Source organism: Manis pentadactyla, chromosome 3 (genome assembly GCF_030020395.1).
Source record: "Manis pentadactyla isolate mManPen7 chromosome 3, mManPen7.hap1, whole genome shotgun sequence".
NCBI lineage: Eukaryota > Metazoa > Chordata > Mammalia > Pholidota > Manidae > Manis > Manis pentadactyla.
In genome coordinates this window covers 39,064,336-39,082,195 of record NC_080021.1, presented here as the reverse complement: position 1 = coordinate 39,082,195, position 17,860 = coordinate 39,064,336, and the positions used below count along the sequence as shown (strand labels likewise).

Genomic DNA, 17,860 nt, shown 5'->3' with positions numbered 1-17,860 from the left:
TCTTTCATATTTTTTCTTAGATTTTAGCTTTGAGAAGTTTTACTATGATCATTATTTTGATTGGCATATAGTTGATATACAATATTATATTAGTTTCAGGTGTACAGCATAATGATCTGACAATTATACACATTCCTAAATGCTCACCTAAATGGTAAATGTGGTTATCATCTATCACCATACAAAAATCTTACAATATTATTGACTATATTCCCTATGCTGTACTTTCATCCCCATGACTAATTTATTTCAACTTTATTTATCCTATTTTGGATTTTTAGCCCTTCTCAAATCTGTGGCTTGATGTTTTTCATTGGTTTTGGAAAATTCTCAGCCTCTGCCTCTTCAAATATTGCTTCTGCCCCATTTGGGCCTGTCCTTTCCTTTTGAAACTCTAATTGTACATGTTAGAAATTTTTACTATGTACTCTGTTTCTAATGCTTTTTTCTGTGTTTATCCTTATTTTTTTTCCTCTTTGTACTTCATTCTGAGCTAGCGTTCAGTTCAGTCTCTTCAACTCTATCTAAATTGTGGTTGAACTTACCCATTTAGTTCTTAATTTCATAAAATAATAGTAAGCACACTTATTTTAAAAATCTATAACTCCATTTTCTGTATTTCCTCTGGATCTATTATCTCATGTTTTTCATAGATTTTAGAAATATCATTTAGCCTCATTGTGTGCTTGGTTATTTTTTGTTGAGTTCAGATATTATATATAAAAAGTTATAGAATAATTTAAGGTCTATGAGGATGCTATCTTTCCTCAGAGAGGATTTTCATTTGCTTCTGGGAGATAGCTTCAGGTTCTAACAATCCAGAGTTCAACCTAATCCAATTCCAGGGTTTGAGATTTTTGGAAGCTGTGTTTGTTCATTGTGAAGTCTTTTTTATTTCCACAATTTCCACACTCATTGTCCAGGTGTAGCCCTTCAGGATCCCCAACCAATGTATTGGCAGTTTACTAGAGGCTTGTCTTCTCAATTATCCTTGTATTCCCACTTTTGTTACCTTAGCTCCTCAAAGCTTTCAAAGGGCTGCTGTCTACAGCCTCTTAGTCACCTACTTTGGAAAAAGCTAACACCTTTAGAAGTAAAACATCCTTTTCTTATAAGGACACCAGTCATATTGGAATTAGGGTCCACCCTAATCCAGTATGACCTCATTTTAACTTGATTATGTCTGCAAAATAAAGTTACAATGACAGGTCCCAGGTGGACATGAATTTCTTCAGAACGTTATTTCAACAAACTACAGATGGATTTTCCAGAAGCAGATTCTGAAATGAAGATTCATGTGCAAGTGATTTATTTAAGAAGTGCTCCCAGGGGAGGTCAATAAAAGAGTTGAGAAGCAAAAGAAGCCAAAGAAGCCAAACAAGGGTGTTATGGCACGCAAAGCTTTTTTTGGAGGTCTGATGCTTTGATATATACTTGAGAAGCTCTAGATTAAAAATCATGCCTCACATTTGAACTCCATCATGCTGTCATTGGCTGGGAGCAGTCCATGGGAAACACGGCCGTGGTACAAACATGATGGTAGATCCAGAATGGCTACAGTTGGAACCATCAGACAGTCATGCTCCCATGGCAGGAGAGGTAGCAGATCATCATCGTGGCCACCACTGTCCCATACCAGCAGATGTGGCCAGCACAGAGAAACGTCATTTGTTATAGTACTTCTATCTTTGCATATGCAAATAAAGTGTTCCAGTAACTTGAGGGAAATATTCCAAGGAAAGGTCATAGTTGCAAGCTTTTGGAGGTAAAAGCTAACCAAAGCCAGGTGAAGGGCACATAGAAACAGAGAAGGGGTTTAAGGGGATCTGGTGGAGAATTAACATGGTCTGCATGTATGTCTATATTTGGTGTGTGTACATTTATCAGTGAAAAAATTTCATCAAGTGTGTCCATCATTTTTTTCTGGAAATCTGCCAGGCCTACTCAGTATAGCTTCTAGCACACTTCCCTGGATAAAACTACATTAGTTCAGTTTCCTTCTTCCCTAATTTGGCCAGGAGCACATGTGAGATGCCTTCTAGAAACAGCTGGGAGTGGGTGAAGCTGACTTGAAAGGAGAGCAGACTAGAGGTTCCTGTGTTAGTTCAGGTCCACCAAGAGGCAGACACCATATCAGGAACTGATGTGCAAGGGATTGATTGAGGGCAATACCTATGAAAGGAAAAAGGGGTTGCTGGCAAAGGGAGGGGGAGCCTTCAGGAACTCCATCATGCTGTCATTGGCTGGGAGCAGTCCATGGGAAACACGGCCGTGGTACATACATGATGGTAGATCCAGAATGGCTACAGTTGGAACCATCAGACAGTCATGCTCCCATGGCAGGAAAGGTAGCAGATCATCAACGTGGCCACCACTGTCCCATACCAGCAGATGTGGCCAGCACAGAGAAACGTCATTTGTTATAGTCTGTGAAGCCACACCCCAGACTCATGTGATCTGCATAGAGAAACTTGGGCTGCAAATGGTTACAAAGTTTAAAACTCTTTAGAGCTTAAAGAACTTTACTCTTAGTTGTCAGCATTCTTTTATGCAGAACCATGCCCCTATTCCCTCATGATGCCCGTTAACGGAGGCACATATATTAGAAGGTATCAAAGAGCTTCTGGAATTACTGACAACTTGTGCAGAGACAGTCAGAATGAGAGTTTCTGGCCCCAGACTATCAAAAGATAACAGATGGTTTGCATTTGTCTAAATATAGAGGACCCTATGTTGGCTGGGGTGATAAAGGTGCAGCTGTGCGAAGGAGCCCACGTGAAAGAAGAAACCACCGACTCCAGCTGCGTAGAAATACTCTAGCTGCTCAGCTACCTAAGGAATAGAACTAGTGCTTCACATGTCCAGGATTTCAAATGCTGGCGAGGGGAAGGGTTTTAAGGGACTGAAAACTTGAGCCAATGTTCATCTGCAATGATGCCATTTGTCAGTTTTGTCAGGATCGTCAGTTCAAGAATTATTTGTTCAACTGGTGCTTCGGCCTCATAAGGTTAAGCTTGTTTACTGAGCACACAACACCTCCGCGTCACCCCTGGTGAGTGCGAGAGGGACAGGGAAGAGGAAGTGCTCAGGTGGTGGGGACTTATCGAACTTGTTATGTCAAGAGGTGATGGCAGCCAAAAACATAAATAGCATCACTATTTAAAGGTCGAGATAAATTCATGCCTGATAGATCACTAGCTGTGATTTGGGGGTGGCCTTGTCTGATCTTTTGAGAGTGACATTGGAGAGACTGTCCTGTTTATCCCTCAACAACATTCACTAGGGCCTCTCTGAAAGCCAGATTGCTGGGCCAGATGTACAATGGTTCTAATTTAAACATACCTGAGTGACTGAATGAAGGTGAGAAAATTCTAAGGCAGCTTTTAACTTCTGCGGGTATGCCACCTTGAGATCATCACACCTTTGTTAGTGTTGCAACCAGGAAGACTCCCGGCTGCACCCAAACAGCCTCATTTGCTGGCTCTAGAGGACCCTGGGGCCCATCTCTTTTGTGAGTTCCCTCTCGCACAGGGTGTCGAAGGAGAAGCTGCAGTACCTGGAAGAGCAGAGGTTGTTGAAACCCTTTGCAAACATATGATCCCAACCCGTAGAAATGGGGCAGTTTTACTTGAAGGGATGGGTGGGGAAGGACTGGTGGTTGATTGTGCCCCAGTGACCTGTGCCCACCCTCCTCCTCTGTCCCTGCTGAAATCTCTGAGCCCCCTCTTCGGGGTGCTGTCTGAATATCGCTGTGGCAAGGGAAGTCAGTGGATTTCGAGTCGGAATGGATGATGAGTGACACATATCCAGTGCGGGGACTGTGCCTTTCCCTGTATGATAGGATGCCACACCCCACATGGCAATCAAAGTCCTGGTGGACATCAGGACTTTTCTAAAAGGCAACGTGGTGATCCGGATAGAACACGAGCTTTGGAGTCAGAAAACTTGAAGTTCCAGTTTTGACTCTGATACTTACTATTTTGATTTCAGCAGATAACTTTTCCAAGTCTCAGTTTCCTGGCCTTGGCAATGGGGAGAATAAATCTCCCTCAAAGAATTGTAGGGAGTGTGAGGCATGCATGCTGTCTTTGGTGAGACAGGACAGTCCTGCTCACAGGAGCTCCCATCTGGTTTTATGATGCTCTTTTGTAATTTGATTCTCAGCATTCCCCTCAGGACTTCTGTCTTTGGCCAGACGCTTTGTATACACCACTGTGGCCCATATCAGTGCTTCCTGGGACACAATCCTGATATCCACCCTTTGACTCAACCTACTACAGCCATGGGTAAAAGGAACTGGGCACCCCTCAGACCAGCCTTGCAGAACACTGGCTGCTGGGGAGCAGTAGGTGGGCCCCAGACCTTAAGGCCTGCTTGGTTTCTGATCCAGCTCAGAGTCAGCTTTCCTACTAGGACTTGGGTGCTAGGCCCTACCCAAGCTGAGAAACACACAGTGACTTCACCCTCCACACCATAAAACCTCCTTCAGGCAGCCCAGTCCTCCACCATAAATAAGCATCTGTCCTGACTACAGGTCAAGGGCAGGAATCTTTAGGTCTACAGAGAATGACATGCACAGAGAAGACCAAACATTAGTTAGGACCAAGGGTAAGGAGACAGGTTAGGCTCACCCCAAATGAGTCCTGGCTGCATAGAATATCAGAAAAGGTACCAAGTAGAATCCATTCCAGCTATAAGCATGGACAGTAACAGAAGCTATATGGAGGAAAGAATTGTGGCCTCAGTGGCAGGAGACCTGGGCTCCGGTTTGGCTCAGCTAGAATCCAGCTGTCCCCATACTTCCCGAAGTCCTCATCAGTAAAATGGAAAAGTTGGAAGAATTGACCTTACAGGTTCATGGGAAAGAACCCATGAGCGCAGGGCTTGAGTCACACGTCCTGCTTATTCCCCAGTACACGCCCCGCTCCCAGCACACACCACCAGTATGCGCACATGGGAAGATGGAAGGAAAGCCAAACCTTCCAATCCGGCTTATTTGTGAGAAGAGACTTAGAGTTCTTAAGAAACTGAGTGGAAGCCACACCTCGGCCTTAATCACAATCTGTGCTAAATGATAGACCAGTGATATCTGTAACACATGCTCTTGTCATTCCGGATTTCAGCAGATAGGCTCCCTCTGTCCGCTGTGAAGGAGCTGGCAGGAGTGCGAGGGTGCAGGCAGCAAGCACCAGGGAAAGCAGGCCTGTCAAGCCCATCACTGTGGACGCCTGGTAACTTAATCTGGGGACTATCAGAGAAGCAAACAAGTCTGCTAATGGTAGGAAACGGATTCCAGATCTGCAAACTAAGAAGAGACACTGGGCCAGATATTAAGGAGCCCTTTCCTCTCCAGAGGCCACCGTTTCTATCTCCTTGCTGATAAAGAGGACGAGACAGGCATGTTAATTTTACCTGGAACATGAGATGGTATTACAGCCGCATGTTCCAAATGTTGAGAAGCCCAACAGGAAACGAGAATAATACGATATGGCTGAAAGGAGGTGGGAAAACGAAGCAAGATCTCAGTGATTCTGAAGAGAGAATCAAAAGAGCCAGAACACTGGCCTCTGGCTCTGTGCAGGGCCTCTGGGGCAGGGGGAGGTCCCAGGGCCGGTGGGGAACACCTGCGGGGCTTCACCCCTCCTCCCTCCTTGAGCCTGCCTCTCGTCTCTAGCTTATGGGGAGAATCTTGACAACTCGAACCCATTTTGCCACCATTTGATTAAATAATTTATGTGAAAATTCTTTCCTGTGTATGCCAAGTATGTATCTTATATCAGGCTTACTGTGTTTCAGTCTGTCTTCAGAATATTTTTGAATATTAAGGACTAATGAATAATAATGATGATGAAAACAATAATAACAACAATAATAATAGCCAAGGGCTGGAAACTCTCCCAGCACTTTAAATCCTCACAATAGCCCCTTAACATAGTTACTGTTATAATTACCACTCTTTTACAGAAAAGAAAACTGAAGCTCAAAGAGTTGAAGTGCTTGTGGTCGCAAGGCTGCTCAGTGGAATGCTGGCACTCCACTCCAGAGCCATGCGCACCTTGTGGGTAAAATGAGGGTTCCTGGGGCCAGGATTCTCACTTGGCCCTGGCTGACTAGCTCACTGCACACCTGTGGGCAACACATGGCTGTTGACTCTATAAAAAGAGCTCCGCCCAGTGCTCTGGGCACGACATGGTGGCAGGGCTGCAAGGCTGCAGGAGAGCAGAGCAGAGGCTGGAGTGGTGGCAGCGCTGAGGACAGAGGCCTGGAGGACAGCTGTGCAGGCAGAGGGGCCCAGAGGCAGAGACCGGCTTGCTGCATGCAGACTCGCTCTGAGTGAATGGGATTCTAGTGACTGACCTGCCACCTGGAAATAAAGTTGGGTATAACACTTTCAGCCCAAGAACGTTTTGCTGTCAATTTCTTTGGTCACCATGAATCCATAGTGAACTTGCCCGGGGCTAAAACCCATTGGCAAGACACACCTAACCCCATCCTCTTAGTTAATATGCTGGACCATACAGCCAAGAGCGAGCAGGGAGCATTTAATGAGTGCTCACTAATGCTCACATTGCCGGAGCGCTTTCTAGCAAAAATCTCATTTAAATACAGCACCCACAATATAGATTCTATTGTCATCATTCCTTTTTTTATTATTGTTATTGTTATTGCTACAGGAGAAGACAATGAGGCTTGGCAGGCTTGGTGACATGCCCAGGGTGACCTGGGAATTAAGCAGATTTGGATGTAACCCTGGGCAGTCTGACTTGCACGCTCACAGCACTAATCCCTGAGTTAAACTTGACAGAGTTCCCTTCTGACTCACTGACCCAGGTGCACATATTGTATATTGCCAACACTGAATTTCCAGGGTAAATCCTATCTGTTTGGCAAATTCAACTTTATATTTTCACAGCTTCGGGCCCTTCCCACAGAAGTAAACCTTTGGCACCTGGTTGATCACCAGCAGTGTGGGCCTTGGGCAGTTCCCTCTCTCCCCAGTCGTGCTTGGGCTTGAACCCTTCCTTGCACACCACCAGTGGCTTCCCAGGTAAGGGCAGTGCTACGCGGATGGAAGGACGGTGAGCCTCACCCCCTCAACCCCACCCCACAAAACTTTGTCTAAATCTTCCTAAAATCAACATGTGCCCAACTGCACACTTGCTTTGCTCCTGTTTGTCTCTGTCAGGACGGGAGCCCTGCCTCTAGGAAGGGCCAAGCTCTCAGAACAATGCTGGCTATTCTAAGTCAAGCCTCTGCATCATAAAAGGCTTTGGGATTTTTTCCAACCCTAGAGCTGCATTTGACTAAAGTTCTATCCTGTTCCAGGCTCCCTTTCCCCAGTCACAGCATTGCCTCACCCCTTCCAGATCTCTCACACTCTTGAAAAGGCCTGCTAAAGCATTTCTAATGTCCACCTCCATTTCCTTCAGCAAGCGTGGATGTAGTTTCCTGGAGTCTTAGCAGCACAAAGAATCCCCAGCCATTTCTGATGTAATCTGCCTGCTTCCAGACCCTCCTTCATCTATTTGTCATAATTTGATTCCAGTTCTTCCTGATGAATGCAGGGTACTCCAAATATTTCACAATTTCTTTGTCTTTAATCTTTTATATAACACATTATCCTTTGTCATTTGAGGAAGAAATTCATTTTACATCCTTAATCTTTTGTTCATTGTTAATTGTTTTTGTCCCTTTGGAAACTTTAAAATGGCCATTTGTATCTTTCTTCTGTAACTATGTTGTATCTTTTTGAATCAGGCCTTGGCTACACATAACTCCCTCATCTGTCAAGCAGTTGGACTAAATCAGGGCCAGCACCCTCCTTCTAAGCACTTTTATGTCCTACGGTTAAGGGCCAGCTAATGTTTTACGACTGTGGGCCACATGGTCTCCATAACAACAACTCAACTCCACCATTGTAAGGTGAAAGCAGCCATAGACAATACATAGTAAGTGTTCCAATAAAACTTTATTTATGGATACCACAATTTAAAATGTCATATAATTTTCACCTTTCATGGAATACTATTTTGCCAATCATGTGAAAATGTAGATGCCATTCCTAGCTTGCAATGTTCAAAATCAGGCAGTAGGCCAGAGTTTGCTCCTGGGCTAGATGATTCTAAATCCCCTCCTTACTCTAAGGATCTCTCATTTCAGAACCCGAGAGGGCCTGAGAAACCATCAAGTCCAGTCACCCTGTATGCCACAGAAGGACAGAGTGGCCAAGAAAGGCAGAGTGACTGACACATGCTCACACAGCCGGCAGGAGAGTGGCAGTTCAGGGCCATGGTGTGAACCTGTTGGTTCACACTCGGCATCACCCGCACCTCTGGGCACTGCCTCCAGCCCATAAACAGATGCATGCTGGGTTCTGTTTATTAGCAGAATGAGAGCACTTTGAAGCGTTACAAGTTCTAGGACCACTTTTACTCTTTCCTGGAAATTTTATATCCTAGTATTTAAGTAAAAATGTGACCATAAACACTTTATTTTAATGAACATATAAACTCGCCTCTATAAAATACTACTACTTGCCTCTATAAAATACTACTGAATTTGTGTAAGATATGCCTTTTCATTGTTGTTGTAATAATTAAGGTAAATTAGACAGTGGCTTAAATCAACTGAGAGCAATATAAAGATATCCAACATTTGTGACCCTTGAATTAAAAAATAAAGTAAATGTATCTAGAAACTTTTACTGGGTGAATTGGACTAAAGTAAACAGAAGAATAATCACACACATACACAGGGAGAGAGAAGGAAAAAATGTAGTCCCCTCAAAGAATGGTAAAATTAGCACAAATGAATTAAAAACTACCCCAGGTGAGCTAGGTTGAGGATGTGTACTCTTTGCGCTCCCAAGAGCCCTACATAGTGTTTGTGATAAAAGCCTTGTTTCTACCCCAAGACTGAGTCAATCACAGTGCAGCCATCCTAAAACACGCGGCACTATTTAAAAATCTATCAGTCCCCATCCAAGTGGGTTGACTGGGCAATAAGATATATCATTGCAAAAGCCTGTATTTCCTTTTCCCTTTTTATCTGCTAAACAAGAATAAAGTGGTGTGTGTGTGTGTGTGTGTGTGTGTGTGTGTGTGTGTGTGTGTGTGTGTGTGTGTGTGTGTGTGTTGGGGTGGGGAGCAGGCAGCTTTAAAAACTCAGTGCTCTCCCTTCCCTTTTTGTTGACTAAGAAGATAGGAAGCTGTAATTGGGATAAGAAGGAATTTCATTTTAAAAAAACCAGCCCATGAAAACAAGCTTTAAGTTGGTAGTGGAGAGAGGAGATGGCCTCAAAGAGAAGATTGTTCAGCGATTCCCATCTGGAACTTGGTTTATGCTTCCTGAGTCTTCACACTATTTCTGCAGTTTCCTAACTTCCAGGAGAGTCCCAGTCTTAGCAGCTAGATCTGGTGAATGATCCAGGGAGAGATATTATTGCAAAGAGAGAGGGGAGAGATACCTTGAGCAGCTTTTCAACTGGCCCGCATCTTTCCAGCGTCACCCTGTTGTGGACTGCAGGCTCACTCCCCTTCCTGACCCCTTCTCTGAGTCTGTCTGCACTCACACCTGGGACAAGGAGGAATGGGAAGTTCTAGCAGAAGCAGCCCCAAATGATGCAAGCTCACGTCTCCACCAACCAGACATGATGCTGACCTCATACTTGGTCAAGCCTTGGTGATTCAAGGATCCAGCAAGATGACTAACACTGCCAGCCAAGAGGCTGGGGTCCCCCCTTATATGTGGAACCTGATCTTGCAGGTGCTAAGTCATTTCCTCTCTGCTTCCCAGACCTTTTGGGAGCTCAAGGCTCCATCTTCCAAAAAAAGGACCTTGGCTTTATAGTCTGCAGAACAGGAAATGAGCGGCTTAACTTTTCCTTTAGGGTAAAGAGGCCCTTGGTCTTGGTTTATCATCTCTAATGTGGGGGCCTGCCTTCTCTGTTCCTTAACCACACACACTACCCAGTATCGCTTGGGAAGGAGAATCTGGGCACCTGACTTCTACTTAGTCAGAGGTCCTAGATTTTCTCACTTTCTGCTCACCTTTCTCTATCCTGGGCATATTTGACTCCTAACCCCTTGGTGTTGTCTTCCTTTTCCTACCCATTTCTAGATGTGTGGACTCTTATTCATATTTTTTTTCATTTATTATTTATTTATCCCACCAATATTGAATGCTACCATATGCCAGCACTGTGCTAATGCTGATGGAAAGCAAGATAAAGAGGTCCCTGTGTGCTTAGGACTTAAAGTTTAGCAATGAACAAGATAGCCAAGAAATAATCACTCAAGTGCCTCCATCCATACCAGTGGTGAGTGCTATCAGCTCACTGAATATCCATAGGGACCTACCAGTGTTGGCTGAGGGCAGAATGGTGACCATAGACACCTACCCCATCCCTATTTCATGGAAACAGACAATCACAATCACACTCATGAATGCTACAATTACAATCTGAGTAAGTAACAGAGGGACTTAGCATCCTGGGAGTCAGGGGTGGCTTCTGGGGAAATGGTGTTGAAGTAGAGGGTGAGTAGGAGGCAGTGAGGCCCAACTAAGTCCTTTGGCTTCTCTGCCATATACCCGGTGGTATGTGTGACCCCAGGCACACAGCATGATGTGATTTCTGCACCTGCCTTTTGCTTATGTCTGGACTTGCCAGAGAACCACCCAGACTAATGCAAACCCTCCCCTGGGTCTTCCCCAATGCTCAGCGCACTTGGCCAGTGTCCCTGGTCCCTGACAGTGGGTAGCTGACACTTGGGCCATCTGATTACTTCAGCTTTGCATATGTAGTAGCCACTCACTAAATATTAATATTTAATATAAAGTAAATAACTTCCATTTCTTTGGTAACTAGCTCTGGTCCTCTGTGGATGGGGATCTCCCTCCACATTATTCTCACATTCTTTTGCTCTCTGGTAAGAACTTATTGCTAACGTGGTACTATATGCCTTAGCTAATTACTATCCACAAATACAAGGCCAATAGCTATTTATAACTCAGCCTCTGGGGTGGCTGTCTCATTACTTTGATGAACTCAGACCCGAAACAGTCCATCCTTCCTTCATCTCTGCACAGGCTGGAAGATTGAGCTGGAGGGATGCTCATGGCTCCAGGAATTTGTAAAGGTGGGGAGCTCAGGGGGTGGGGTGCTCACTCAGGGTAGCGTGGGGGTCAGGTGTCCTCACTCCTGCTTCTTTTCAGTCCTCGCTCATCTGAAGCATTGGCCAGGCTCAGGGAGCTGGGAAACATTCTGAGTCCTAGGAACATACAATTCTTGCTCCAGGTCTTCTCCAGGGATCTCTGAGCAAGCTGCTTAATAACCTATTGTGTGCCTGGCAAGAAGACTCACAGGACAGCCTGAGCGGACCTTCTGAGGTGTGGAGGGGAATCCTCATTAAGATAATTTAGAGGCACTTAGCAAAGATGACGTTCAGGGTCAGTGCTCAGTGTGGTTCCTAATAAAACCCTTGGAGTTTTTAGGAGGAGAGCTGTTGAGGGGACAGCCTGGGGTGTTGTGGGGAGGGAAGGCAGTGCCTGGCGAGGAGCCAGCCACCTGTGCTCACCAAGAAGACACGCCCAGCCTTTCTTCCAATTTTAATTATTTCAGGCAGTATTTCTGCAGTGGGAACAGGCTCCTAGATCTGATCGTGCTCCAGTGTTCACCCTGTTCTCCTGTTGGGCTTTGTTGAGGCACTCTAATTCATGTCCCAGCCAGCAGGTGGGCGTCCCCTTTGATGCGAGCAACCACTTCCTCTTATGGCCTTTTCTGGTCCCAATTCCTTTTAGGCATATGATCTGTGATGACTTGAGAGCCTTCCAGAAACTACCCACCCTGCTCAGGTGTGAGCTTTAGGGAAAAGAGTTCTTTTAAGTTGTCTACAGAATATAGCCATGTTTTAGACATAAAATAGAGAAAATTATAGGGAAACTGCACATGATCCCATTAACCTAACACACTACTACTATTACCATTTTTGTGTATTTTCCTCATCTTTTTCCAAATGCAGTTTTTTACAATGCTATAATAATGTGATGTGTATTAAAATCAACACCCTATTTTGCTTTATGTTTGTAGCTCTAGTCTTCCCAATAATCAGTCTGAATGGCTAGATAATATTCATTAAAACAATAGATCACATTTACCTCAATTGTTCCTTATGGCTTTAAATTTTTTGTATCCAGTTTTTCCACTAGTGGAGTGGCACTGGATGGAACATCTTTGTACATGATCCATGGTACAGTTCAAGAAAAGTGCCTTGAATCACATGGCAAAGTAGCTACCTCTGCTGAAGGCTGGCTTAAATCAAGGACACCTTCCTGGGTATCAGGACAGGTCAATTGCCTGTCAACCAGGCACTGCTCTGTATTATAGTTAAGACTGTCCTGGACCCTGGATTTTCAAAATCAACAGAAATCTTTCTCATTTCTTGTCTCTAAAGCACGTGCTTCATGCTCTCTCCACTCCCTTGAACACATGATAGATGGAAAGTGGCCACCTCCTAGCCGCTGGGTTCAAACCAACATTCAAGAAACATTTCTGAACTGACCTCTGTCTCTTAATCCCTATTTCCAATTCCAGAGACAGGGGAACTGATGGCCCCATTTAGGCCTGGTATATCTCTCCTCTCTTCTGTCAAATGCAGGCAGGGAGGTAAATCATCTAGTATTATCCACTGGAGGCCAACCCTATTATTATTATGGGTGATATGTCCCTGTCCCTATCTAAGGGACACCCCCTCCAATTGTCTCCTTCATCCTACTCTTTCCTTGTCAAGGATGTGACTCTGTCAATGAACCCATCCTTCTCTTTCCTCTCAATTTCTCTCATTATTCATGTCATTTTGTTTGTCAGCAGACATGTTCTAATATCTTTCAATCTAAAACTACTAACAAACCTCCTTTGGCCCCATGTCTTTCTCTGTTTAACACTCAATCTCTCTGTTCCCACTGACTGATGCAGTTGTCAAAAGAATGGTCTACATGTCTGTCTCCATTTCCTTATCTTCCATCCTCTTCTCAGTTCTTTCAATTGAATTTGCATCCTTCCAGTTCCACAGAGTTGCTCTGGCTAAGGTCACCAAGAGCCCCATCTTGGCACATCTTTGTCCTCAGATCTAAGTCAACCTTTCAGAAATATTCCACACAGCTGACCACTCCTTTCTTGCAGCATTCTCTTCTCTTGGATTTGAGGACACCATATAGAATAGATACTCTGGTGTGCTCCCCAGGGGCTTCTGGCGGGGCCAAGGGACTCATTCCTCCAGTTGTCATGCAGGTTGGGGGTTGACAGCTCAGGACATAGTCCATCTCTGGGAATTACCTTCAGATGAGCAAACTGCCTGGGCCCGAACTCATGCCCCTTCCCAGGGATAATCCATATCCAAGGACTGGTTGATACGAGCATGCAAAGTCCTGCCCCCCTTGTTCAGTTTGGGACAACTCCAGAAGTCCATCCCAGCTCCAGAGCTCCCCGTTGGCCTGGACTGGCCGAGGCTCCAGTTGCAACAACATCACATTTGAGCTTCTCCCCCTGCCCGATCCTGCTGCCTCATTTCCTTAAGGGTGCTGCCCTGAGAGCCCCCAGAGCCCTGTCTCACAGTCAGGGTCCAGGGGGCCTGACCTAGGGTGACAGTCTCCGGGTTTTCCTCTTACCTTGGTTTCTGCTGCTGGATTTCTTTCCTGTTCATTCCTGTAGATCTTCATTCCTGATTTCTTTCTGCCTCAGCAACTTTAAAATACCCTTTTCTGTCTTCTCCTCAGTTCCCAGTTCTCCTGTCTTTGTGTTATCGGATTGTTACACAGGTGCTAAGCAGAGAACTGATAAGACAGCGATCCCACTTGAGCTGTTTTCCTCAGAAATAACCACACTACCCAATGGCTATGTTTGCTTTCTAAAATCTCAGAGAGCAAGTGAAGGATGTATGTTATCCACTGGGTCAAATGAAATGCATGCAGCATTATTTATTCTTCCATAATTGCTTAAGTAAATAGTATTGACCTACGGACATAAACTGGAAGACCTGATTTACAAATCAAACCAGCAATGGTGAAATTATGTACTTAGCTGCTATTTTATTGTAAGCACACTTCATTCTTTCTCTTATTTCAGCTCTAAAATTAAGAAGAAAAGGACTAAAAGTTTGGATTTGCAACAGCTGTCAACTTTCCAGTGAGGCAGGGGGAAATAGAATACTTTCTCATGAAGAGCTTCACAAGCTGAGATGTCAAGAGGAAATTGGCTTCCTAGACTATTATGTACAAATGAGATCATCCAGAAAATCAGAAAATATCTGTTACATAATGGAGTGTTCATGTCCTGAAGTGTATTAAAAATACATATTCAACCAATGTTGAGCTCCTACTTTTGACAAATGCACCATGGTTGGATAAGATGTTAAACATTAGGAGAAGCTGAGTGAAGAGTATAGGAGAAGTCATGGTACTAGCTTTGCAACTTTTCTGTCAATCTAAAATTAAAAATTTGAATAATACATGGTTTGATATGTGAGCCCAGTTGGTTAGTAAGCTGTTGAAGGGCAGTACGTCTGTGATACCAAAATTGGGTGTTCGGTGACTCCAGCCATTCAGAGTATGGCTATGAATACTGAAATCAGAGGAAAGGTCTGTGAGCAGTTAACAACTCTGAAATCACAGGAGAGGCAGAGTCCTCAGGCAGCAGCTGTGCTTGAAGATACTGAAAGGTCTGGAAGCTGGCAGGAAACAGACGGCAGGAAGCAGGGCTAGAAAGGAAACTGCCCGGAAGTGCATAGCTGGTTGGGGACCTTTGGTGGAAGAAAAATAGGACCACATTGTTCATGGAGGACAAGTGAGTGATAATGCATTTCAATGGAAGGCATTTGTAATGATGTTCTTGGATGGCAAAGAAAGGTTGTGGTTATTTTTTACATGGCAGGAAATGCTTCTTAGAAGTTCTTATTCATCTCTGCTTGTAAATCCTCTGCCCAGATGAAATGTGGAGAAGAAAGAGCATGGGTTTGGGGGCTAATATCCCATGCTATCTGACCTTAAGCAAACCCTCCATCATTTTGAGTCTTAGTTTCTCCATCTACAAAATGCGAACACTGATAGGTATCTGCAAAGTTTGCAGTGAAGATTCTATATTAGAATCTTTATAGAACAGTTTAAAAATGCTTGGCACTCAGTTGGTACGAAGGGTTCAGGGAAGTACTGGATGCACTTCTGCCTGACTGAGATTTAGAGTCCTGATGCTCAGATCACCCATCCAGCTACACTTCAGGGCTTCTTCTCTGCTGTGTCTTGAGTACCAGATGAGCTGATCTGGGTCAGGTCAATGCCTTCCTTAAGTCCCAGTGATCAGGGTGAAATTTATGGAGTGTAGAGCAAAGATATTAGTAGCCCTGGTGTCCCTGCGGTCTTGGCTTGACTCTGTGTTGCCTTCTCTCTGCATTCTTGCTCCCGCTTCCAGCTGCCATGAGACTGCAAATGGGTCTGGGGCCACCATTGCCCTCTGGCTCCAAGATGGTAAGATCTAGCTCAGCTCTGACCCTTAAGGAGAAGCACTCTTTCTGTAGCTGGACTTTTCTTTGGATTGATTGTTCTTGACACTTTTCACCATAAAAGCAGTAAGACCCAGAAGGCCAAGATCAAGGTCCAAGGAGGCATTTGCCTGATTTTAACTGAGGCCAGTTGGGTCTGCCCATTCTGGGAAAGTCCTCCCTGCTCCATGAGGCTCATTCTTACTCATCAGGTCCAAAGCCTCCCGGGGGTCATTTGGGGCCAATGCCTGGAAAGGGGCTTATCTGCAGACTTCCTCAGAATCCTCAGCAGGTGAGTAAGTAGAGGGTTCACTTATGACTAACACGATCCCTTGAGCCTCTCCAGTTTGCAGACATTACTTGACTCTCAAGAGGGTTGATCTTTTGCCTGCTCTGGCTTTTAGGCCTATTCATCTCCCTGGATGGAGCTGAGCCCTGGCTTATCAGTGCTTTTATACTATCCTCTAATCCTGCTGCATGTCTATGGTCCTATGCTCTGGCAAGAAATGTATATCCTGTGCACTAGAAAGATACCTATTCAAAATGGTTCAATAGACAAGGATAGATGGTCAAAGAAAAAGCACAAGATATCATGAAAGTTCATGCATGTGGCTGTCTTATGGATCCAGACACAAACAATCACACAGTAGTTAAGCATATTTTCCTTGACTGTTTTTGAATGAGTTGGCAATTTAGGAAACAGCTGCCCAAGTTCAACCAGTTTCTCTTGAAAGCACCCATCTCTTTCCACCTCTCCCTTTGCTATTGATTTCCTGATACCCTATTTGTATGTGCCCCAGTTCCCTGCCTTTCTAGGACTTAGAACTGAGGAGATCAGTCTCTTCCCAATACCCTTTAAATGCATTCTCAGCTGCCAGGCTCTCCTTTTTGATTCCAAATATACAGCATCTTTTCAGATTTAAACCTGTGACAATAATAACTCATGAGATTTTGTTGACAACAGTGTTCTGGTTTGAACTGCATATGGGCAATATCCAAGCAAACTGGGCCATGAAGTTGTGAGTCTTGTTTTCTCTGGAACTGCTGACATTCAGCTCGTCTTCTTTCTCAGGAGGAAGGATAGGTTCCTGTTCTTTTAGCTCCTTCCCTCTCCTCCATCAGATTTATCCTTGTCCGTTCTCATAGTATCTCCTCCATCAGGCTAGTGGCGTCTTCACCCCATCAGCTCCTTTCAAGTGTTCCTTTTCCATCAGATGCACCTTGATCAGGTAAGCCTTGCCTCCCCTGAGCATAGTTTCTGAGATCTTTGGTCCCCATGGATCCACTTGCTCCCCAGTGGATGCCTTGATAACTAGTCAGGAAGGGGTAAATGAATAGACATTTTTTTTTACCCTCTCTTAGAGGCAAGCATGGATAATGATGCAGGGTGATGGGAAGTGGGCATCTAAGCTGAGCAGTGGGCAGTTGTTGGTGCACACTGAAAAGGTGAATCCAACGAAAGGCTTTAGAACATCAAGCCACGCATGCGTAAAATGAATCTTTGGGAGAACCTCACTAGAAACATGAATAAGTTCTTGTTATTAAGATGATAAGAATAGGGCAAGGTCCAGAGGAGAACGCATTTGTCATTAGCATTCTTTCCTCATGTTCGCCATCCCGTCTTCAGCAGGCTCGGAGCTCTGACTCCCCTCTGCTCTGCCTGCCTGCAGCTGGCTCCATGGCTTCTTCACCAGGCTCAGAGCTCTGGCTCCCCTCCACGCTGCCTGCCTGCAAGTGGCTCTGTGGCTAGTTTTCACTATGGGAACAGCAAACCCCGAATGTGGCAGTGCCTGAGGCAGAGGAATGGATTACTAATGGAGAATTTTAAAGATCCTCAATGTTTATGCTTTTGAATTAAATATGGACCAGGGAGATGGGGACCAGGCCTTCCCAGCCTGCTTAGTTACTGCATGCTGACTGCTGTTGGTGTCTAATACACCTCAAGCTGGTCCAGAAAAAGGGAACAGCTTGGACACAGGCAGAGACATTCTGGGGTACCAAATCAACACAGTGGGACTTCCTATATTCTTGCCCATTTTCTCCCATTTCCCCAATCTTCAGGGATGTTGGTGGCTGAATAAAGGCAAGGTTCCTTGTACTGGGGAGACAAACATGGCTAAGACACATCTCTGCCCCTGCAGGAAGCAGACATATGCATTCAGGTTCATGTGAATGGTTTCAGCAGAAAGAGCTCAAGATAGAATGCCTGCAGGAGGTGTAGAAGGGGGACAACCAGAAGGACTAGAATAGAGGAGGGTCCTCTTTGCCAAGCCATTCTGAGCCCAGCTCAGGGAGTCTTTGGTTCTGCCTACCTAGGCCTCCAGGGGTCC

The 17,860-nt window shown here is 44.9% G+C and overlaps 1 long non-coding RNA gene across 1 annotated transcript; it reads left to right on the top strand.

The window, feature by feature from the left end:
- Window positions 1-5,126: 5,126 nt before the first annotated feature.
- LOC130683152 (uncharacterized) lies at window positions 5,127-14,321 on the top strand. The gene is made up of 3 exons (XR_008996764.1): window positions 5,127-5,278; window positions 6,914-7,048; window positions 14,123-14,321. It is a non-coding gene; the product is annotated as an uncharacterized LOC130683152 (long non-coding RNA).
- Window positions 14,322-17,860: the final 3,539 nt, after the last annotated feature.